The 15,675-nt window shown below is 38.3% G+C and overlaps 1 pseudogene; it reads left to right on the top strand.

Moving 5' to 3' along the window:
• The first annotated feature begins 12,289 nt into the window (after positions 1–12,289).
• On the top strand, positions 12,290–12,951 carry LOC104869006 (annotated as a pseudogene).
• The last annotated feature ends 2,724 nt before the right edge of the window (positions 12,952–15,675 follow it).

Genomic DNA, 15,675 nt, shown 5'->3' with positions numbered 1-15,675 from the left:
TTAAAGCATTTCATCAATTCATTTGTTCATTCAACAAGTTTATACTGAGACTCCTCAAACACACTGCTGTGGTGATGGCACACAGCTTGAGGAGATGCCCCTTCTGTTTAAAGTACATGTCCTTCCTTAGGAACTCAACTGAACGCCTTAACTTCTTTTGGTTATTGAGGCATAACACAATCCATGGCAGGGGTCTTAGGAGGATGGCTAGCATAAAGTTTAACTCGATCCCATATGAACTGGATTAGCTCTGACATTATTTTTCTAATTGTATGTATCATAGTGAGCACAGCTTAATTGACCAGCCCAAGTATTATCAAGATTTATAGGCACAATTTTTTTTTTTGGTACCAAGGACTGAACTCAGGACCTTGCACTTGCCAGACAATGGTACCACTGAGCTAAATCCCAGCCATATAAGTACAACTTTCAATGAGCTGATAAAAATGAGCAATTAAGTGGCTAGAATCTGCTTCCAAGTTTTTATGTTTTTTTTTTTTTAATTTTTGTGCTACTGGGGATTGAGCCTAGGGTCTCTTCACTGTGTGCCATTTTGTTTTGTTTATTTTGAGATAACGTCTCGCAAACTAAGTTGTCCAGGCTGAGCTCCAACTTTTGATCTTCCTACCTCAGCCTCCCAGCTGCTGGGATCACATGCATATGCCCCCACACCCAGGTTCTCCTGAGTTTTATCCTGTTTTTTAAGAATCTCCAAAGAAGATAACGAAGATTGGGGTGTTCTTTCAAATCAACAAGTTGTCAGTATAAAAACAACGTTAATTTTGTGCCTTTTATGTCTGCAAGGCAATAAGCATGCCAAAAGAGTACAACGTAAGGCTTCTGCTTCACTGGGCTTGTAGTCTGTTTGAGTGAAGTATGCATAGGAGATAACATTAGATGAGCAGGCAAGATGTGAAATACACCATAGACTGTAAGTTTCCGGAATGGATGTTCTTGATGGGAAACAGAAGAAGGAGAAGTTAACAAAGCCCTTGAACAAGTGAGCTTTAGGAAAAGGGTAGGAGGGAGAGATGCACAGAATGGGTAACAGCAGAGAGAAGGGAATGTGACTGGTATTACAGAATAATGAAGAGACTGGTTTCACTATGACCGAGAGCTGGCACACAATAGAGGTTACAAACTGGAACCTGATTTCTGCCTTTGGGTTGTAAATGTTATTAGTAGGCCTGTTCACTCAAAAACTGGTGGAATTCACATGGGAATTTGGATTTTTGATATTCTCTAAAAATGAGAAAGTTTGATAGTAATGGACCCGCATACCTGGAAGGCAATAATCCTTTGAAGCTATTACACCCTTTAGACACATTGATGCATTGCCCCACCTGGCCCACCTGCTCATTGATTTTTCTCTGCCTCATGTTTATAAGTATCTCATTAGTCATCTTTTGCTAGGTTCTCCTGTGTTAACAAATACTCCAAAAATCTCAAAGGCTTATGAGTAAGTACAAAGTTTTATTCCTCAGTCTTATTACATGTCATCTGACTTAGTTACTTTCTCGTGGCTAAGACATAATATCCGACACTTGCAAATTAAAGGAGGAGAGGTTTATTTTGCTTCACAGTTTGTGGAGGTTTCAATCCACAGTTGGCTGGCTTCAAGGCGTGGCAGCATGGCAGAGGGGCATGGCAAAGGAGAAACAGCTCATGGCCATGGGAAGCAGAGACTAATGAAGGAAGAGGGAGGAAGATAGATCCTTCAAGGCCATGCCCTCAGTGTCCTACCTCCTTCCAATATCACATTTACCTCCCAAAAGCTCCACCTATGAGTACATTACATTAGCAGCAGTTAGTTGGGGTCATATTCACTCAGATCTAGGTTGAAGAGCAGCCCCATCCTAGGATGCACCATCCTCTTGGCAGAGGAGGAAGTAACAATGGCAGAACAAGGAGAATGGCCCTTAAACATTTGCTCAGACATGGTACATGTCACTACTACCTCTTAGGATATGTCTGGTCAAAGCCTACCCTGGAAAAAATAATCCTACCACAGGTGGTTTCAGTGACTAATTGGGATCATACAATACACTCTTCAAAGTTATTTGAATGTATTCCTTTCCTGAGGAGAAAATATTTGGAAGCGAAGTAGGAGTGAGAACTGGAGAGCTTTGAACACCGACTATAAGGTCCCATGACCAACAGAAAGTTCCACATGCACCTAAAACAAAAAAAATCCCAAGGAAAGCATGAGTCTGAGAAACTGGGCTTTCACATATGCCCTCCCAAGAAGCGTGCCACTGAACTTGACAGAAGCTGATAGATGGGGAGGAAAGGGCTGGATAAAGGAAAGGTCTTTATTTACAGCAAAGGACAGAACACTTTATCACCTTGGAAACAACCAACTAAAGCAGTGTGTAAAGCTGTAAGAAGTCCCTGTCTGCTCTCTCAGAGGTGACTCAGGCTAAGCAGTGGGGCTGGGTATCCTGCTACTCAACTGCCAGGGGTCCTGCGTATTGTGTAGTCAGACAGGTTGCTCCAGCTGGAAGAAAAAACTGTTTGGCCTTTGATAGCCACAGCTGACTCTACAATGTCTATCCTTTTGTCCTTTGTATTCAAAGATATCACTGCCCACAGAGGAGAATGTGGCCACAGTGTCAAAAACCTATGACCTGCACTGGGGATAGTTCAATCCTCTGCTGTATAAACTCTTCTTTACAAATCTCACTGTAGTCAGAACCACTTTTACTCTGAATAAACTCTAAAAACCTGGTGGGTTTCTGTCTTTCCAAAGGTCATTTTGTGTCATTCTTTGCATATGCATAGTTACTAATCATCTCTTATCTTTCTATAATAATTTGCATGCAAACTACACTAGAAAATGTTTCAAGAGGCTAACTATGCTCCCATCATAGACTGGAGATTTTAAATTAACTAAAACATAGGTCACAATTATTACAGTGTCTTTTTGAAGGTTTGATGCCTTATCGCATGTCATGTGTACACCACATTGGCACTATCCAAAAAGTTCTTGGTTTTTGAAATAGCATTTTGAGCTTCTCACACTTTCCAGAGATTATCGTCAGCTGGGTAACAGCTCACAGCAAAATACAGCCCAGCATGCCTTTCGTTCATCTGTGAAACATGTAAACATCACAGTACTTGCCTGCCTGAGGCCATTCCAATACAAACTGTTTATAGGTTGTAGCCAATTTTTATGTGTATTTTGTTGAGAAAATATCCAATTTTGTTTCTGATTAAACATTATAGGGCTCAAAACTTTATCATTAATTCCACTTCTTTTGAATACTAAATTTCAGAGTAATAATATGTCTCCTTATATAATATTATTTATAGCAATGATAGCAGATTGAAATCAACAGTTTTGGTTTTGGTGTGGCCACTTATGTGAACACAGGTGAATGATTTATGCATTAGTAAAAATTGTAAACTTTTGCCAGGTGTGGTGGTGCACACCTGTAATCCCACCCCAGTACTTAGGAGGCTGAGGCAGGATTGCCACAAGTTTGAGGCCAGCCTGGGCTACAGAGTGAATTCAGGGCCAGTCGGAACTACTTAGGGAGATCCTGCCTCAAAGTAACAAAAAAAAATTTTTTAAAGTAAATTTTCTAGGGCCGGGGATTTAGCTCACTGGTTCTGGTGCCTGAGGCACAAGAACCCGAGTTTGATCCCCGGTACCAAAACAAAACAAATAAAGTAAACTTTCTAGTCTAAAAGACTTTTAGTCAATTTAAGGGACAACAAATATTTGACAGATGAGTATTATCAATCTTACCACTATTATGGCAGATGTGACTAATCAATCATACACCTGATTCTCACTGGTCTGTGATCCACAGAATCTTTTTCAGTTCAGAATTCTAGAAAGCCACAACTGATCATCAGAGTTGGCACTGAAGCTGGAAATCCATGTATGACTTCAGGTCTAAATATAAGGAAATAACATATGAAAGTCCCTTGAAAACAGTTCTGTGTTGCGTCGATGTAAGGCATTATTATTATTACTACTATTACACTAGCTACTGTTATTGTTCCAGAAAATTGGTACAGATTGTGTTCAGGCTACATGGGCTGGTATTTGTACCTTGCCAATACCATTTACAGTTGTTATTCTAACTGCATGTGTGAAGAAATCTGGCTCCTGGCACTCTTAAGCAAGCATATACAATGAAAGCAGTTTCAAAATACAGGGTAAGGATTAAATTGGAGAGCCAAGGAATTTCTGACAGGGAGACGTGCTGACTTGCATTTGAAGCTTGGCTTCACCTTTTAATGTGTCAGAGACTCAATTTCTCTGAGTCTCAGTTTCCTCATCTACAAAGTGGAGTCTACAAACCTCTTTTAGGGTTGTTGAAATTTTAAATGTATAAAATAGAAAGGAAAAACCAGACTCATAAGCTGTTCTCTATAAATGTTAGTCCCTATGGCTTAAAAACTAGTTTATGACAAGCATTCCAAGACTTTTGTTTCACTTCTATTTTGTCATTGATAAACCTTAAGAGTCAGAAAACACAGTCAGAAGTAATATTTTTTTAGTGCAAAAGATGAGTACCTGAACTTACTTAAACCATCATCTTCCTTCAAAACAAAGAGCTGGGGTCCATGTTCTCTCTGAGAATTGCCTCATTTACCAAATAAGATGTTGTGATTTATCTTTATTTCAAACAATTAGAAACTTTCAAGGGAGCGATAACTCAAAACTGCTAATGCTGTGCAGTGACATTTAATATAAAAATGCTATGACTCAAAATAACATTCTCCCATTTCTGTGCTAACTTCTGGAACTGTCATATTATACACACATAGTACTTCATTCATCGTGTGGATGAGATTTTTGCAAATCCTTCTGATAATGTATATGTGACTCTTTTGGAAGAGATCTTTGTCCAGGTTCTCAGGACCTCATTTAGAAGGTTTCCAATGCTTAAATTAAATATTTCTATCTCCACACTCAAAGATGAGAATTGCTTGCATTTATTTATTTATTGTTTTGGGTTTTGTTTTTGTTTCTGTTTTTTGTTGTTTTTGCAGGTACTGGGGATCAAATTTGGGACTCTGTACTATCTAGGCAGGTGGCAGAACCACTGAGCTAAATCCCCAGCCCATGTTTTGGGTTTTTTCAGACAAGGTCTCAGTTTTGTAGTGCAGGCTGGCCTTGAACTCACTAGGTAGCCCAGGCTGGCCTCAAACTCTTGGCAATCCTGGCTCAGCCTCCCAAGTGCTGGGATAGAACTGCTTTTTTAAAAAAAGTTTAACAGCTTTATTTTGCTTCCCTTATTTACTATCTCATCTATGCCAGGTTTATTACACACAGGTCCCAAATTACAATGGTTCTACTTATGATTTTTCAACTTTGGGATATGACCATGATACACATTCAGTAGAAACCATACTTTGAGTTTTGTTGCTTTCCATGGCTAGAGATGTGTAGTATAGCACTCTCTTGACTCTGAGCAGTAGCATTGAGCTACAGAACCCAGTTAGTCACATGATTTCCCTGTTTTGCTTCCAGCTCATCTTAGCTATGATCATTGGCTGTGGGGAACTTGGCCAAGGACTGAATGGTAAAACTCCAGGGCAAAAGCATACAGGCTTTGTAAGGACTGACAGGTTAAACAACAAGTAGTTTACATTAGTGAGGCATGTTGTGTACTGGCTAGCCTTGAGACAGTTCCTTGCTCAAACTGTTTTTCTTCTGTTTTTTTTCTCTTTACACTGATATTCTAAATAAAAAGCCAGAGGGTTCTCAGCTTTGGGGTTACTCCTGGGAATCTCCCTCCACTGGGTGCTCTTGGTTGAGATAACCCCTCTGGGCCTCTTGGTATTCAAACCAAGTCTCATCTCCAAGTAATCTTTTCATCTTCTGTACAGCCATGGTCACACTGCCAACAACTGTCAGAACAGTGAGTTCAGGAACCCATCCAGTGATCTAACAGGAGCCCTTCCAGAGACCTGGAAGAACCCAAACTTCTCAGCATAACTGGTAATAAGCTCACTCTCTGTGAGGCTCACATCCCAGCACCAGCTCCACAGGTCAAGGTCCTAGGGACCATCTAATCCACCCACGAATCACTAGAGCCCCTGGGAATAGGCCTGCTGACTGTGGTCTCTACTACAGAACTAGTATCACCCATATGAACTGGATCCAACCCCATCTGACTATGACTCCAGAAGCAATCTCAAAGACCTAACAGGGAAAAAACTTTAATGTGCTAAAAACAGTCTTTAAAGTCAGAAAGAGTGGCTTGCTCTTTCAAATGTACAGACATCAGTGAAAGGCTGCAAGAATAACAATGAATTAGGCAAATGCCAGATCGCCAAGAGAAACTCACAAAGTGCCAATAACTGACCTAATGAAATGGAGATACACAAATTTCTTGAAAAATAATTCAAAATAATCATCTTAAAGAAAATAAGATACAAGAAAATACAGACAACTAAATGAAATTAAGAAAAGAATGATTAAATTAGAAGTTTGATGAAGAAATAGAAACCATAATGCTCGCTTCAGCAGCACATATACTAAGAAATAGAAACCATAAAAAGAGTTAAACAAATCCTGAAACTGCAAAATACAACAGCAGAACTGAAAAATTCCACAGAGTTTCAATAGCAGACAAAATTAGTGAACTCAAAGACAGGTCATTTGAAATTAGCCAATTAGTGGAACAAAAAGAAGTAAGACTGACAAAGAATGAAGAAAACATTAGAGATCTATGGCACATCACCAAATGGATGACTACTCAAAGGAAAGAGACAATAGGAGAGAAAGCTTATTTAAAGAAATACTGCCTGCTTTTGTTCACAAGGGATTTGCCACAGGGGAAAAAGATGTCACCGAAATCACCACTAAATAAAAACCAAAATAAGAAGAGAAAAGATTCATACCAACATTGTCATCACTGGACATGTACATCCAGGCAAGTCCATCACTGCTGGTCAGCTGATCTACAAATGTAATGGGATTTACAAAAGAACCATTCAAAGATTTGAGAAAGATACTGCTGAGATGGGAAAAGTTTCCTTCAACTATCTCTGGGCCTTGGATAAAACAAAACTGTCATGAGCATGATATTGCCATTGGCATCTCCCTATGGAATTTTCAGACCAGCAAGTGTTATGCAACTATCATGCAACTTTATCAAAAACATCACTGAAGGCACATCTCACCCTGACTGTGCTGTCTTGATTATTGATGAATTCAAACCTGGTGTCTCCACAAAGGGACATATCCAAGTGCATGTCTTTCTGCCTTATATACTGGATATGTGTTATAGTCAGGATATGCAAGGAAATAGATTTAATACAGGACACATAATTTAAGATTATTTTATAATATTCACCCAAAAAATCAAATTCAGAGGAGTCCAGGAGATCTGTCCACACACTAGAGGCCTGAAGAATCCAGCCAAGGGCCTGGATTCCATGGCAATGTCCTGCATAAATTCAGCTAAAGGCCTACACACAAAGCAATGTCCTCCATTCATCCAGCCAGAGGCCTAAAGCCCATGCCGATGTCTCATGCAAGTCCGTATTGAGAATCTGCACTGCGAAGGTCCAAAGGCCTGTGGTAGAATCTAGGAAGCTGACGCTAGTGAGGTGAAGGATCTGTGCCATCACACTGAGGGATCTACACTGGAGCCTGGAAGCTATTCTCAAGGCAAAGATCAGAGCTCCCCTGATGAGAAGAGTAGCCCTTCCCAGTGACAGTGAGGTCCCCAGCTCCTCCTCTGACAAAAACAGCCAAGTTGGCATAAGGAAAACCAGCCACAGCAAGCTTCTCCAAGAAAATCAATAGCACACAGCCTCCCCCTCCAGTTCTCTTTTTATGCTGTTGCCAACATTCCTCAGGTGGGTCTTCCATGCTCAGAACCAGGCTGACTAGGTTCAGCTGGGCATTCCCAGTTGACCATTAGTTAATCCACTACAGTATGAAACAACTAACTGTTGGTGTTAACAAAGTGGATCCCATGGAGCCACCCTACAGCCAGAAGAAATATGAGGAAATAAAGAAGTCAGCACCTAAATTAAGAAAACTGGCTACAACCCTGACACAGCAGTATTTGTGTCAATTTCTGGCTGGTGTAACAACATGCTGGAGGAAGTGCAACATGCCCTGGTTCCAGGGATGAAAGGCAGTCATAAACATAGCAGTGGCTGTGGAATCATAATGCTTGAAGCTTTGAATTGCATGCATTCTACTACTAACTTGCCCAACTGACAAGCCTTTGAGTCTGCCCCTCTGAGATGTCTACAAAATTGATGATATTGGTATTGTTTTTGTGGGCTGAGACTGGTGCTCTCAAACTTAGCATGATGGTGTAAGGAAAAATGAAGCCCCAAATGGCTATACTATAGTTGGGGGGGGGGGCTATGAGTTCTGCACTACATTAAGTCCAAGTCAGCAGATTTCCAACACAGGTGAACCTTGAAGACTCTGTAAATAACTCATATAACCAATGCCAATACTGGCACATAGCCACTATTGTGTATTTTTATTATAAATCTGGACTGCCACAAGGGCTACCTGGTGGACTAAGTGCTGGCTTGGAGTAGATGGACAGATAAGATGAAGGAAGCTGAGCTGTGGAACAGCTAAAAAAGATGTCCAACCCAGTCCACACCTCTGCATCTCAGGCTCCCCAAATCTCAAGTAAACCTTCCCAGTCTGAACTGGTGACACAACAGATGGTCATCTTTACTCCAGTCAATGTCATAACTAAAGTAAAGTCTGTTGAAATGCACCATGAAGATTTCAGGGACATTCTTCCTGGAGATAATTCTTCAGTGTCAAGAATGTATCAAAAGGTTCATTGTGGTGATGTTGCGGGTAACAGCAAAAATGGAAAGCAGTTGGCTTCACTGCTCAGGCTATTATCCTGATTCATCAGGCCAAATCAGTGCTGGCAATTTTTCTACACTGGATTGTCACACAACTCACATAACTTCCAAGTTTGTGGAGCTAAAAGGAAAGATTGATCATTGGTCTGGTAAGAAGCTGGAAAAATGGCCCTCTTGAAATCTGGTGATATTGCCATTGTTGACATGGTTCCAAGCAAGCCCATGTATGTCTTCCATGTCATTTTATAATACGAGACAGAGTATTGCTGTGGGTGTTATCAAAGCAGTAGACAAGAAGGTTACTGGAGCTGAAAAGGTCAGCAATACTGCTCAGAAGGCTAAATTTATATTATCAGTAACATCTGCCAACATAATTAATCAGAGGTAGAAGAACAGCCTCAGAACTGTTTGCTGCAGTCAGCCATTAAGATTAACAGCAGGGCTGGAGATTTAGCTCAGTAGTTCCACCACCTGCCTTACAAGCACAGGGACCCAAACTTGACCAAACTCAATCCTCAATACCCAAAAAAAAAAAAAAAGATTAACAGTAAAAGACGGGTTAATGGTAACAGTGCATTATAAAAACTTCAAAAGTATTATGGCTGTCTCTACATGTCTCCCCAAAGCCTCATATGGTCATAGGTGGGGCTTTTTCAGAGGTGGCTGAATCTAGAGCATGTGATGCTGGGATTAAGGGTGTGTGATTAGTAAATTAGTTCACTGATTGGTTTGGTAGAGTTCTGGGTAGGATTAAGAATGCCCCACCCACGGTGTGAACAGGTGGCACCCTTAGAGCAGATAGCCTGGATAAGATATAAAGGACAGAAATAGGTTATTGCTTATTGTTGCTTATTGTTTGCTGCTTTCTGCCTGCTCTGCAATGTCCCTCTGCCATGCCACCCTGCCTTGGCACCAGCCACCTGTGAAGTGAAAATCCTAAAAACTGTGAGCTACAATAAATCTTTCCTCCTTCAACTTTGGGTGTCAGGTATTTTGTCTCAGTAATGAGAAAAGTAACTGAGAGAAGGGAAAGAGACTATTTTGTGGACCATTTGTTGTGTTGTGTGTGTGTGTGTGTGTGTGTGTGTGTGTGTGTTTGGCGGTTTTCAGTTATTAGTTTTAAAATAAGTACTTTTAAAAAATTAATTTTAAGGTACATTTAAGGTATACAGTATAATGACATTCATCATCAGAAATTTGCAACTTTATATAATTCATCTTGGTTCTTATTTTTTCCCCATTCCCCCTGCCTTCCCTTCAACCCCTCCATCCCTGCCTATCTACAAAGACTTCATTTCCATTTCTTCATATTAATTCCATTCCCTTCTTTCCTTCCCCCTACTCCTCACCTTTCCCCTTCCCCTTTGCCCCTTTTCTTCCTATTTCATATTATCTATTATACCTTTCAGTCCTTACACTTTTAATTTCTCTAGACAAACTATTCAGTATTTACATGTGTCCTATTTATTTCACCTGAGTACTGCCTCAATATGCATCCATTTAGCTATAAATGTCTCTAATTTCTCATTTTTTATGGCTGAGTAGTACTCCATTTTATTTTTTAAAAACACGTTTTCTTTAGCCAGTCTCCAGTTGATGGGCAATTAGGCTGCTTCCAAGTTTTAGCTATTACAAATTGTGCTGCTATAAACATGGGTGCCTATATGTCACTGTTGTATGATTCTTTTAATTATTCGGGGAAGATACCCAGAAGGAGAATAGCTGGGTCAAATGGGACTTCCAATCCTAGTTCTTTGAGGTATCTCCATATTGATTTCTACAGTGGATGCACCAGTCTACACTCCCCCCAGCAGTGGAGCAGGGTTCCTCTTTCCCCACAACCCTGCCAGCATTTGTTATTGGTTGATTTCATGATAGCAGCCATTCTTTTTGGGGTGAGATGGTATCTCAGCATTTTTTCATTTGCATCTCTTGAATGACCAGTCATTTTTTCATATGTTTATTTGCTATTTCTACTTCTTTGTCTTAGAAATGTTTGTCTATTTCAGATGCCCATTTTTGGATTAGGTCTTTAAATTTAGTTAGTTGCCAGTGAACTAGCACAAACAATCAACCAGTGGGATGACCTAACACAAACAATCAACAAGTGGGATCTCTACTTATTAAAAATCTTCCGCACAACAAGAGAAACCACTGACAGTGTGAAGAGACAACCCACAATGTGGGAAATATTTTCACCAGCTGTTCCTCAGACGAAGGTCTACTATCTGGAATATATAAATAACTTCAAAATCAGTACTTTTTAAGGAAAACAATGACCACAAATCTGTCACAGAATTTTGAGACCCATTAAAACACTGATTAATGAGAAAAAGAAAATAGTATCTGAAAATTTCCCAAATCTGGGGAGGCATACAGAATAACATATTAATAAACACACAGAACATTCCATGGTACAGTAGCAGACAGAATAAACATTCTTCTCAAGTGCATAAGATCCAAGATTCAGGAAGCTCAAAGAAGCCCAAGCAAGATCAATCCATAAAAGATACTCTAAGAAACATTACAATCAAATTGTCAAAACTCAAAAAGCAAAGACGGAATCTTGAAAGCAGCAAGAGCGAAGAAACTCATGACACAAAGATCTCCCATAAGGCTATTAGTGGACTTCTGCACAGAAAACTTGTAAGCCAGGACAGGGTGGGATGATGCAACCAATGCGATAAAAGAAAAGAGAAATACCAACCAAAATTACTATACCCAGAAAAACTGTCCTTCAGAGAGGAAGGAATGTCTTGTTTGACATTCCAAGACAAACAAAAACAAGATCATTATTGAAAGACTGAGTTTACAAAGAAAACTAAAGAGTTTGTGTAGAAACAAAAGGACAATAAGTGACAACATGAATATATATTATAAATTCATGGGTAAAAGTAAATATGTCAAATTCACAATATTCTAATACTATAAAGGTGATGTATAATCACAACTCTAAGAGATGAAAAGACAAATGTATTAACAACTATAGCTGCAAACAACTGGTTGATATATACACAGCAAAAATACGAAGTATGATATCAATGGAATCAGAGAGGGAATAAAAGTGTAAGCCTTTGAAATTGAAGATACTACCACTTACAATTAGGATAGCTGTAAGATATTTTATGTAAGTCTCATGGTAACCACAAAGAAAGAAATCACTAGTAGATACACAAATGATAGACAGAAGTCAAAGCATACTTATTACTAGAAAAATGCAAGTCACAAAGAAAGGAAGTAAGATTAAAAGAGAAGAGAAAACCTCGCCCAGAGTCAGGCACGTAAACCAACCCAGGTGGCAGTGGCAGTGGCACCTGCAAGCAGTGGCAGGGTCAGTAGCACCATGGCACCTGGAGCAGCGACCTAGAGAGAGCTTGGGGTGATGCTGGCTGGGGTGACACTGGCTGGGGTGACACTGGCTGCGGCGACCCGGTGACAGCATGAGAGTTACTCAATTTGACACACTGGCATCATGTGTGAGTATAAGCTAGTTGTTCCTGGCTCAGGAAGCATTGGAAAGTCTGCTCTGACTATACAGTTTTTTCAAGGAATTTTTGTTGAAAATATGATCCTACAATAGAAGATTCTTATAGAAAGCAAGGTGAAGTAGATGCACAGCAGTGTATGCTTGAAATTTTGGATACTGCAGGAACTGAACAATTTACAGCAATGAGAGATTTGTACATGAAAAACAGACAAGACTTTGTCAAAGCACAGTCCACATTTAATTATTTACAGGATCCGAGAGAACAGATTCTGATGATGTTACCATGATTCTGGCTGGTAATAAATGTGACTTGGAAGATGAAAGAACTGTAGGAAAAGAACAAGGTCAAAATCCAGAAAGACAGTGGAACAACTGTGAATTCTTAGAAACTTCTGCAAAATCAAAAATAAGTGTTAATGAGATATTTTATGACCTAATGTGGCAAATTAACAGAAAACTCCTTATTATATGTTTCCTTTTTGTTTACATAGGGGACAATGTTTATAGTTATGTGTACAGTGGGGATCTACAACAAGAACTATATATTTTCAAACAAATTTTTAATGATTTAACAATTTTTGTAAATAATTTTCAGGCTTCTGCAGCTACAGATTCTCACTGTAAATCCCTGGCTTTCTCAAGAATAAGTGTATTTGCAATACCAAATCTACAGGTTTAGTATTTTTGCCTGTTAGTGGTTGTTTCACATGTGTAACATTTTGGTTGAGATGTTAAATGGTGGACTAATACTATGGATGTGAATGTAGGAAGTAATTTTAATCACATGTAATTGGTCACAAGGCCTAATTTGCTGCAACTATTGCTGTTTTATTTAACAATGCCTTGTTGTTTGTATGCATTAATGTTTGGGTATAAAGATTGTGTGTCTGTCCAACTGGGAGACACAGTATTTAAATTGACCAACCTAATGTTACAACTACTTTGAGGTGGTCAAATGTAAACTAAAAGCCTTAATTAATTAAAGTGGTCCAATTTTGTATAAAAAAAAAGAAGAGAGCAACAGCAAAGGCTACAAAAAAAGTCAGCAAAAATTTTAAGATGTTAACAGCAAGTCCTTGTCTATTAATAGTTATTTTAAATGTAAATGGATCAAATTAGTCAATCAAAAGATACAAGGGTCTGAATGGACTAAAAAAAAGAAAAGCAAGATGCAACAACATGTTTCCTACAGAAGACTCACTTTAGCCTTCAAAACCACAAAAACTGATAAAGAAGGGATGGAAAAGATATTCCAGGCAAACAGTAACCAAAATAAAGCAGATGTGGCTATACTTAGACAAAATGAACTTTAGTAAAAAATTATGAAGAGATGATGAAGACCATTATATTATAATGAAGAGTTCAATTCATCAAGATATAACAATTTTGAACATGCATGCACCCTGGGGCTGGGGATTAGCTCAGTGATGCCACTGCCTGCCTCGAAAGCGCAAGGACCTGAGTTCAATCCCCGGCAAACGAACAAAACAAGACAAAAAACATACATGCACCCATCATCAGAGTACCAAAATATATACAGCAAAGATTAATAGATCTGAAGGGTGACATAGATCTCAATACAATAATAGTAGGAGATTTTAATAATCCATTTTCAACAATGATCAGATCATTCAGACAGAAAATCAATAGAGAAACAACTGACCTGAACAACGCATTAGACCAAATGGATATAATGGACACAGACATTTCATCCAACAATAGTAGACAGATCACATATTCTTCTCAAGTGCACAGAGAACATTATCCAGGATAAAGAATAGGTTAGCTCACAAAACAAGTCTTACAAATATATGAAGAATAAAATCATGTCAAATATATTCTTTGACTATAGTTCAAAAACTTTTAGAACATTCACAAAGAAATGGAACTTAAACAATATGCTTCTGAACAACCAATGGATCAAAGAAGAAATTAAAAGGAATTTTCAAATATACTGAGGCAAATAAAAATGGAAACACAAGAAAGCATACTAAAAAAGTTCTAAGAAAGAAGTTATAGCAATAAACATATACATAAAAAAGAATGACCTCAAATAAACAACTTAATGTTACACTTCAATGAAGTAGGAAAAGAGAAAAGACCAAAATTAGTAGAAGGAACAAGATCAGAGTAGAAATAAATAAAATAGAGACTAGAAAGACAATGGAAAAGATCAGTGAAATTACGAGCCGTTTTTTTGAAAAAATATCAAGATGGACAAATCTTTCACCATACTTAAAAAATAAAAAAGAATACTCAAATAAAATCGCAAAAAGATTTTACAAATGATATCAAATGATTATGATACTACGATTAATAGTCGCATACCAAAAAACTGGTTAACCTAGAGTAAATTCTCTAAAACATACAACCTAGCTAGAATAAATCCAGACAAAATAGAAAATCTAAAGAGACCAATACTGAGTAAGGAGACTGAGTTAATAATTTTAAAAATCTCATCAGAGAAAATCTCAGGATCAGATGGTTTCATGGCATCTATATTTATATACCTATATCTATATAACACAATGCTTGCTATCATTACCAGTCAGTGAAATGAAAATTGAAACTATATTGAGACATTACCTCACACATATTAGAACAGCTATTATTTTTAAAAAATCAGTGCTGCTGAGGGTACGGGGAATAGAGTCCTTGTGCCCTAAAGGTGGGAATACAAATTAACATAGCTATTATTAAAACTAAGAGGTTTCTCAGAAAACTAAAAATAGAATTACTATATTATCTAGCAATCGCACTTCTGGGTATATACTCAAAGGAACTGAAATCAGTTTATAGAAGAGATACCTACATTCCTATGTTCACTGCAACATTATTAACAATAGCTAAGATGTGGAAGCAATCTGAGTGCCCATCATCAGATGAATGGGTAAAGAAAATGTAGCATATAAATGCACAGAGTGGAATATTATTCAGCATTTGAAAAGGGGGAAATCCTGTCATCGGCAGTGAATGAATATGAAAACATTATTCTAAGTGAAATAAGCCAGGTACAGAAAGGCAAATACAGCAATTTATATGTGGAATCTAAAAACGTTGCACTCGTATAGAGAGTAGAATGATAATTATCAGAAGCTGGATGGCAAGTATGGGGGAGAAAGGAAGCTGTTGATCAAACGTTAGGAAGTTTCAGTTAGACAAACAATATAAAGCTTCAGTGCACTATTGCACAGAGTAGTGACTATAATAAATAATAGTGCCTTGTATATTTCAAAATTGTTAAAGGAGTAGGTGTTAAACTTTTTCACCACCACAAGAAAACAATATGTAGATGAGACAATGGATTTACTAATGTAAAATGATTTAATTATTTTATATTGTAAAAATGTATCAAAACATCATGTCATATC

This window comes from Fukomys damarensis, unplaced genomic scaffold (genome assembly GCF_012274545.1).
Source record: "Fukomys damarensis isolate Sample0158 unplaced genomic scaffold, DMR_v1.0_HiC HiC_scaffold_19, whole genome shotgun sequence".
NCBI classification, from domain to species: Eukaryota; Metazoa; Chordata; class Mammalia; order Rodentia; family Bathyergidae; genus Fukomys; species Fukomys damarensis.
This window is presented reverse-complemented; position numbering and strand designations above follow the sequence as displayed.